This window comes from Mastomys coucha, unplaced genomic scaffold (genome assembly GCF_008632895.1).
Source record: "Mastomys coucha isolate ucsf_1 unplaced genomic scaffold, UCSF_Mcou_1 pScaffold13, whole genome shotgun sequence".
Classification (NCBI taxonomy): domain Eukaryota; kingdom Metazoa; phylum Chordata; class Mammalia; order Rodentia; family Muridae; genus Mastomys; species Mastomys coucha.
In genome coordinates this window covers 54,687,053-54,696,144 of record NW_022196895.1, presented here as the reverse complement: position 1 = coordinate 54,696,144, position 9,092 = coordinate 54,687,053, and the positions used below count along the sequence as shown (strand labels likewise).

The following is a 9,092-nucleotide window of genomic DNA, read 5'->3' as shown; positions in this document are numbered from 1 at the left end:
CTCTTTCTCTCTCTCTCTCTCTCTCCTCCCTCCCTTCCTCCCTCCCTCTCTCTGTCCTTTCTCTCTCTTTCTCTCTTTCTCTCTCTCTTTTGAAAATGTACTTAATGGAGATGAAAGCTGAATAAGGCAGACCAACTTGAAATCCATCCCAATAGACCAGGTGCAAGATCATCATGGCCCAGACTAAAGATGTGGAGAAAATTCAACACGCTTCAGGTTTATTTTGGACCCCTCAGCCAAACCCAAGGGCGATTGCCCAAATTTGTCATTGATTTGATGCTGGACCAGAAGGGAACCAGGTCATGGAATGATTAAGGGTGACTTGGTAGTGTCTGGCTCACGAATGAAAGAAGAGAAAATGGGAATCAGTGCTTAGGATGCCAAAGCCTGAACTTAGTACTAAACTGAACTATGAGAATAGAAGGTAACCATTTTTTCTGGTGAGAACGTAACTAGATTTGACACATCTGTAAGACTTCACATGCAGAATTCAAGTAGACATATAAAGCCCAAGAGAGGTTTTTAAGCTGGAAAAAAAAATGTGAGAGATAAACTGTCAAGCCATAGAAATAAATGATGCCTTGTAGAGGGGACATGCTGGGACAAAATTGAGAGGATTTAGAATCAAACCCAGGACCTTAGGGTTGGGAAGTAGAAAGGGAACCAGAAACAGACAGAAGGCAAGAAAGGATAAAGTTGATAGAAAAGAGTAGTTTGTATACATTTTTTTAAAAAAATTCTCTTCATAGAGGTATCTTTAAAGAAAATCTAAAAATAAGCCCTGCTTCAGTTAGTCTGAGGAAGCTGTTGTCCCTGTCTAACCTACGTGGATAAGGTTAAAAAGTCAGAAGCTAGGCTGGATGATCAAACACATGTGCTGGGGCTGTTGTTCAAATCAACAGCAGAATACAGGCTAAGGAACTGAATTCCTATGCCTTCATCATCGGGGTTGCCGACAGTCACTAACAACATGAGGTTCTTTGTTAGCTGGTGCTCCTGCAAATGAGAAAATTTACATGTTCCATACTGCATGGTCAGAAGGAGAGTCCGGCTTTATTAACTGACTTTCCTTGACCTATAATATTTCATAAATAACAAAGGAAAGATGCTTCCAAGTTCCCACCCATCCTAGCATTTAATGAGCTGGTGTGTTCAATGATGCACCTCGTTGTTAAGCGTTAGTCACTGGACAATTTGGGGAGCTGCTCACCATGGTGATGAACCCTTGTGAGGCTTATCTCATGGAATCCCAGCCCAGTTCTGGGCTGTAAGTGGAGCTCAATGAGGCCACTGAGCAAGCTGCACAGCTGCAGTTGGAGAAGCACACATCACTGCCAGGTCTTACTGGTGACCTCACAATTGACAGAGATGCTGCCAACCTCCTACATACCCCAAGAGAGAAGATGCAGATTCATTTTACCATGGAAACAAGAATAGTGAAGCAAACTATTTAGGACCATAGCATCGGTACTCAGAGAATGGAAAAGTGCTGCAATGTCTTCTAAGGAGTCCATTTGAGATCAAATGGGTAAGTCATTTATTCAACAGCATTTACCGAGGATACCCTATAGATTGATAAGTATGCTAGAGGTAGGAAGTGCAGCAAGACACACAGTAAGGAAATCTTTTTGAATTTTTTTCTATTTCCAAAAAAAATCTGAAGTATCTTTAATAATAAAGTTTACTTTTAGCTGGGTGGTGGTGGCGCACGCCTTTAATCCCAGCACTCAGGAGGCAGAGGCAGGTGGATTTCTGAGTTCGAAGCCAGCCTGGTCAAAAAAGTTTGCTTTTGTAGATATTAAGTTGTCCCTTTCTCATTTGCAATATAACAGCAAAATGAGGTGAGTGGCAGCTCTTAGCACATTAGATTCTTAAATAATTCTCTCCCATCTCCATTCTGACTTGCATTAACAAATCACAAGGACAGCATGTCTATTGTGTGAGGGAGATAAACCTTGCAACGACTTTCTTTTCCATGTGAGTGTGTTTTCGTAAGCAAACACAACTAAAGGCTTCTTGCCTCCTAACATTTCTTTATTTGCTTATAGAGTTGTCATCTGAAACTGCAGAGGCTAAAGGTGTTAATGCATCATGCTAATTTTTACATGCAGCCTTAGGAAATCATAGACCTCAATAGCTGACATAATATGGTATACTCTCTGAAACCCAAGACATCTTAAGCTCGGACTCAGCCAAACAGGGCAGTTTTCATACATCATGCCTTCAGTAAAACATCTATAAACAAGGAAGCGCCAAGACAAGACATTAGAGGTCACTTGGGCTCCAAATTCCACGCTAAGACGGTGTCATCCATCAGCATCATTGGTAAATATCTAAAGATGTGCTTACCCTTTTTAACTGTCACCATGCTGAAGCAATTTAAACCCCTCCTGGATAGCAGCAACTCCCATTAGTGTTATTCCTGGACCAATATACTTCCAGCCTTTGCTTTTCAGAGCCCATCTGTTTCTGTCTCCTAGACGTTTCCAGGCCTCAGATGTATAACAAATGTGCTCACAGCCCAGTGGCTGTGACCATTTCGGCCTGAAACTGGTTTCCTGTTCTGGCCATTCCCATCATTTTGTTGGATTTTTAATCTGCCTTGAGTCTTGGTTGTTTGAGTCCTAAAACCTGGCAATGAATGGAAAAAACATCTCTCCTATAGTCAGGAGACCTCAAAATAGGAACTCAGAGAAAAAAAAAACTCTAAGAACCATTCACAAGAAGACCACCAAGATGTTGATGCTAGTCTGGGCTGTAGATTTTAATGCTAGAAACAAACAACCCGTAAAGCAAGTGCAGGGTGAGAGGAGGATCTCATAGCTACCCCCAATATTTAATAAATATTAACCCTTATTTGTTAGATGTTTAGACATTAAAAAAAAAAATGTGTTGGTTCAACTGAAGTGAATCATCCACCCATTCTCAAAATAAATTTCTTATGAGGCACATTTTTTTTTTGGTACTCCTTTTTTAAAAATCTGCCCTCTGTATGTTTTACCATTATAAATGTTGCAAGGAACATGTCCAGACTTATCCAAAAAGAGGTTCCCTCTTATTACTTAGTGTGGAAGTTTGAATATGCTTGGCCCAATGGAGTATGTGACCTTGTTGGCGTAGGGATGGCCTTCTTGAAGGAAGCATGTCACTGTGGGTGTGGGTTTTAAGACCCTATCCTAGCTGCTTGGAAGTCAGCTTTCTCCTGTTTGCCTTTGGCATGAGATGTAGAACTCTCAGCTCCTCCTGCACCATGTCTGCCTGGATGCTGCCCAGTTCTTGCCTTGATGATAATGGACTGAACTTCTGAACCTGTAAGCCAGCCCCAGTTAAATGTTTTCCTTTATAAGACTTGCCTTGGTCATGGTGTCTGTTCACAGCAGTAAAACCCTAACTAAGACACTTAGGTAACAAGATTATAAAGATAAGACTACAGGCAAAGAGAGGCTTCCACATTTAGACAAGAAGTTAACAGTTGGGGCTAGTTCGGGATTGACAATTTTTAGGCCTCCCTGAAGTAAAAAAGACTAACTCAGAATGAGTTTTGATAGTAGAAACAGTATGATGTATTGGTACTTGGATTCATATTATATAACACAAACAATCAAAAACTAATCACATCAGAATGGTTAATAAAATAAGGAAAATTCTAAAGATCAGGTACAATTTCATTATTTCAAACAACAATAAAAGATAAAATGATAATTTATAGTTTTGTAAGTTAAATTAACTAGTGTCTCAGATGTCCCTGGTAGATCCAGGAATGATTGCCCTTTGGGAAATCATATCTAATCATATTATTTTACCTTTTAACTCCAGAGTTGTCGTTCTACTAATGTATTCTTTTGATACATTTAGCAAAATTGTCCTTGCTTTGTCTTATTGAGTTCATTGTCAAAAGAAAATATACAACTGAAATCTGATGACAAAAGTTCAAAAAACTTGACAAAGCAGTAACCACATATTAAGTTTTCAAAATTATAAATTACAAATAAACGAAAGTCAACCCAATGCCCTTATTGAATTATTGGCTACCAAATAATTAGATATTATTTGATATATTGATATTCAAATATGCCATTTGATATGTTGAATTTATTTAAAATGATAAAAGTCACATGTAGCCTTTTAACTTTAAAAACAATCCAGGATCATTATAGGAAAACAGATGGTAATAAGAACAAGACAGCAACTTTCAAACTAGGGCTGTAGGGAGTAAGAATGGAATCACATTGATCCTTTAAACATCTTGTGCAATACAATTTCTGTTCTTAAACAAATGAACACACAAGCAACTCACTGGCAAAACAGTTTTCACAAGTTTCCCACCATATCAAAGATCTCTGTGACAGATAGCCTCATGCCTTTCTCTTTTTCTCTAAAATTAATTCTTCTTATCTATTTGATCTGATCCATTACAGATATTAAAATTCTATTAGCATATGCACACCCATCTCTGTCCTAGCATAGAGAGCAACAGAATCTGTGCACCATCCTGTAACTTGGCTTTTACTGAAATGTATTAATTATAAAATCCTTGATTATAACATGTAAAAACAAAGGTCTTGTTAAAGACACACTACCTGCAATTATATTGGTATATTTTGAAATCTAACCACATCAGAATGTAAACTTAATAAATCTTTTATAGTAAGGCATCCACAAACCAATTGCTAGAATGAATAAATATCTAAACCATATATAATGGCTATAGGAGAGTTTCCAGTTGCAAAATATAAAATTCCCACAAAAGTAACCGTAATGGTTCATGATGCAGGAAAAAAGATCAACATGACCAAAAAGCAGGGAAACAAGCAGATGCCACTTCACACTTCCTTGGAAATAAAATGTTAAAGTGGCAAATTAATTCTGGTTATCTGAATAATAGACTCTGGAATAATGCTATAAATATATTAAAGGACAATGCTGCACTAAATCTTAAACAAGCATGTGCATTTTCAGAGGTCTAGCAGCTCCATTGAAAAGCAACCCACAAATGTGCAAGAGAAAGCAAGATGTGCAGGAAAACTTACTTAGAAAGATTAAAAACTAATTGAAGCAACCTATACCTGTAGCCACTTAATGAGGGTGTTTATGGAATATCCGTTTACATAAGAAGTTCATTGCTTATTCTCTAAGAGATGAAACATCTGTAGAAAACAGAGACTTCTTGGAGAGTTGGGAACTGCCTGACCTGCCTACACTCCAGTGCCATTTAGCAGCATGTCTTCTATGTCCCATGGGCCTGATGCTGGTTAAGTTGACTCTGCATATGGTGTGTCTGAAATGATTCATAGAAACAACACAGGAATTAGCTTCATTTCGAACGATCTCTCCATGGATGGCATTTTAACACTGCAAACATGATAGGAACTGGAGAGATGAATGGAAGATAGGAATTTGGGGAACATCACCATTTTCTTATTTACAGCTCGGGATGGTTGTGTGACACTTTAACTGTTCAATCAACCAACGTACATTTCTGTGAATTCAGGAGGTAGTGAGTTTTGTACGCTTACTGTCAGAGCTGCTCCAACAAATCAATGCTCATGCAAAACGATAAATTGAGTGTTGACACATTATCAATGGTTACTTCAAAACTATTTTAACAGGCGGCATCTGAGAACATTTGAAAAATGATGCTTAAGTGAGATCACTTTTATTCACAAGCATCTGATGAATACACACATGATAAAAAAAGTACACTTTATTTCTAATAAATTTTCAAGTGACAAAAAAACAAGGCTGTCGGAGGTTATGTTACTCAGTAAAGACTGGGAACTTACATCTAGCTCTGGCTGTGGGGAATTCTTTTCAGGTAAGGAACCAAGAGCAGCCGCAAAGTTTGTTCGCTCTGACACATCATTTTGAAATAAAAGTGACTAAGTCTATCTTTCTTCTCAAACACTGTACCTTAATGTTTTGAGGTTTTGTTTGTTTGCTTCCTTGCCTTCTTGGTTTTTTGTTTTGTTTTGTTTTGTTTTGTTTTGTTCCACAATAGATTGCTTCGTGAAAGCCAGAAGAGGGTGTCAGATGCCCAGGTGCTGCTGGAGTTCCAGGCTGCGGTGGTTAAATGGCACATGTCCCCACAGGCTCCTGTGTCTGAATACTTAGTCCTCAATCAGGGATTTAGACGCACAATCTTCCTGGAGGAAGTATGCCAATGGGCAGGCTTTGAGAGCTTAAAGCCTTTCTCGGCATCCATTTGCTCTTTCTGCTCTGGGCTTGCAGTTCAGTATGCAAGCTTCCTTACTTAGAGGCCTCCTGCTCCCAGGCCTCCCTTCTATAATGGCCCCTTTTTATCCCTCTGAAATTGTAAGTTAAAATAAGCTTTCCCCTCTCCCCCCAAAAAAGTTGTTCTGGTTGTGGTGTTTTATCAGAGCCACTAAGAAGAAACTAATATTCAGGATGCTGTAAGTGGCCCAACATGGGTGCTGGGAGCAAAACTAGGGTTCTCCGGGAAACTAGTTGGTGCTCATAACTGCCAAGCCATCTCTCTGGCCAGTAAATGTGGGGTCCGTGAATGAAATATTTTCGTTTCCGAACTGTGTGTGTGAGGGGGTTGTTTTCGCTACAAAGTAAAATCACATATTGGTAGGATACAATCCTATTTAACAATCCTATTTAACAAGAGTAAATCTTAAGAGTAAAATGACAGATGGTGGGTTTAATAAAACTAGTAAATTATGCCCAGTTGTTGTGGCCATCACCGGAGACCTCAGAGATGGTCAGGACCTGATAGAACTTCACTGGTCTTTGTTTTCTTCACTGTTAATAGACCTTTTACCATGGCTGTCTGAAAAATGAGCAGGTTAAAACAACCTCAGAAGGGGAGCCTCCCTCTTATTCCTGCACATGATACTTTACCCCCTCCTCTGCAAAAAACTAGATTTAAGAGTGGAACTACCACAAATTTTATTAATCAAATGTGTAAATTACACTTTTCTTAACAGTGTTACCAAAATGTATCCAAAAAAAAAAAAAAAGTTGGCCCATGATGATAATGACTTCAGAATTCTTTTTTACTGCTTTGAATATTTTTTTTTCCTTTTTTCGTTTTTCAAGACAGTGTTTCTCTATATAGCCCTGGCTGTCCTGGAACTCACTCTGTAGACCAGGCTGGCCCCGAACTCAGAAATCTGCCTGCCTGCCTGCCTGCCTCTGCCTCCCAAGTGCTGGGATTAAAGGCGTGTGCCACCACCACCACCACCACCACCACCAGGCACTGCTTTGAATTTTTAACAAAGGCTTTGATATTTCCCTAAACAGGCTCAGCTGTAACGTTATAGGCCCACCCTTTACCATTTACTGAACACAAACCGCATTTTAAAGTCTATTTTATACACTGCTTTAATCTCTATTTCCTCCTGGTTAAATCTCATGAATTTAAACGCATACCTCGGACAAACACGTCTGTGGTTCGTGGACGTGGGCTGAGGTTTGACCTGTGAGGTCGTTTAAGTGTCTTACCACAGAGGCAACACTAATGGTGAAACCTACATAACTCTTTCCTACCTCACACTGAACAGTCACTCCCATTAGACATCACTGCGCAAGGCAAAGCACACTGCACAGCTAGAAATCTCTGCCTGACACAAGCCACACCTTATTGGATCTTACCCAAGTACTTATCTCTAAAGAGTTTAAGACTCTCACCCCAACCTGCAAGCCTTATGTTCTTCCTTGACGTGATATTCATTAAAGGAAATATAAATCCAGAGGGCTGAAATCATACCAAACACAACACAGAGTGAAGCATGGCCTCACGCTTTCTTTCTGTCTAGTAACTTTTCCGTAACATTAGTGTTTTAGCGAAGCCCACGTGTGGAACTCAACTCCATGTGTGGGTGTAATCCCAATCAGGTTTAACTCAACCCTCAGCAGAACAATGCGTGTGAAGGGCAGGGCCCACTACTGCACTGGGCTGCAGACTGAATTAATTTAGAATTGGAGTCACATGTTTTACTGAATTATAGTCTACATTAATAATGTCCCAGACCTCTGCTACAGACAAAGTAAGGTTAATTGTCTCAACAGCAATACTGTTTGGATTTCAGCATGGGAGCACCAAGAATGCAAAAAGATGCTTTCATTATTTCGCAGATATAAACACACACCGATAAACCCAGCTGCATTAATGAGCATATATAGAAACATACATCAACATGCATATTTTATAAGATATATATACATATGTATAGATATGTATATATATGTGTATATATATATATATATGAATGAATGCATGCATGTTTGATATACACTGTGATTCATGAAGATAAAATTAACCATTAACGAGTGGACCAATATACTGCACAAAATGGGATAAATAGAAAAGGCCAGATTTGTCATGTTATTATTATTCTTATTGATAAGGTACTTACTATAAAGCATACTATTGACACACTTACAAACAGAACTCAGAGATCACAAAATCTATACAAATGCTTTCACTGAATTGTCATAGGTTTTTAACCTTTCCTATTAATTTATGAAAATTTAAAATGGTATTCTTTTTTCATCATATTGTTGATAAAATAAATAGCATTATATATTAAAAGTTGGCCTGTTTGGGGGTTTAAGTCCTTATCCAGACATTATCTCTCTTTCTCTCTCTCTCTCTCTCTCTCTCTCTCTCTCTCTCTCTCTCTCTCTCTCTCTCTCTCTCTCTCAATGTTCTAAGGAGAGATAAAGAATATTTAAATTCCTTCGGACTTAAGAAGAAATAGCTATGTGATATTCTTTTCTGAGAAAGAAATTATTCTGTTTGGGCTATCTCTAAATTTGCTGTTTGGTCTGTGTTATTTTCTCTTTTGAAACATATTTAGTCAAATATCATATGTATTAAGATAAAATGAGACCCAGTGGTGGTGACGCATGACTTTAATACCAACATTCCAGAGGCGGAGGCAGAGGCAGAGGCAGAGGCAGGCAGATCTCTGTGAATTTAAAGCCAGCCTGATCCTACAGAGTGAGTTCCAGGACAGCCAGGGCTACACAGAGAAACCATGTCTCAAGAAGAAGGAGGGGGAACAAGGGGAGGGGAGAGTAGGAGGAGGAGGAGAATGAGGAGGAGGAGGAGGAGGAGGAGAAGG

The 9,092-nt window shown here is 39.0% G+C and overlaps 1 protein-coding gene and 1 long non-coding RNA gene across 11 annotated transcripts in view; one reads left to right on the top strand and one right to left on the bottom strand.

Annotated features, from left to right (window-relative positions):
- Adamts19 (ADAM metallopeptidase with thrombospondin type 1 motif 19) overlaps positions 1 to 9,092 on the bottom strand; it is a 187,349-nt gene that overhangs the window by 159,653 nt on the left and 18,604 nt on the right. The gene's annotated exons all lie outside the window — the stretch shown is intronic.
- LOC116087199 overlaps positions 1,217 to 9,092 on the top strand; it is a 25,296-nt gene continuing 17,420 nt past the window's right edge. For all 9 annotated transcript variants that reach the window (XR_004117310.1, XR_004117311.1, XR_004117307.1 and 6 more), the window contains exon 1: positions 1,217 to 1,528. This is a non-coding gene — a long non-coding RNA (uncharacterized LOC116087199). The remainder of the gene's footprint in view (positions 1,529 to 9,092) is intronic.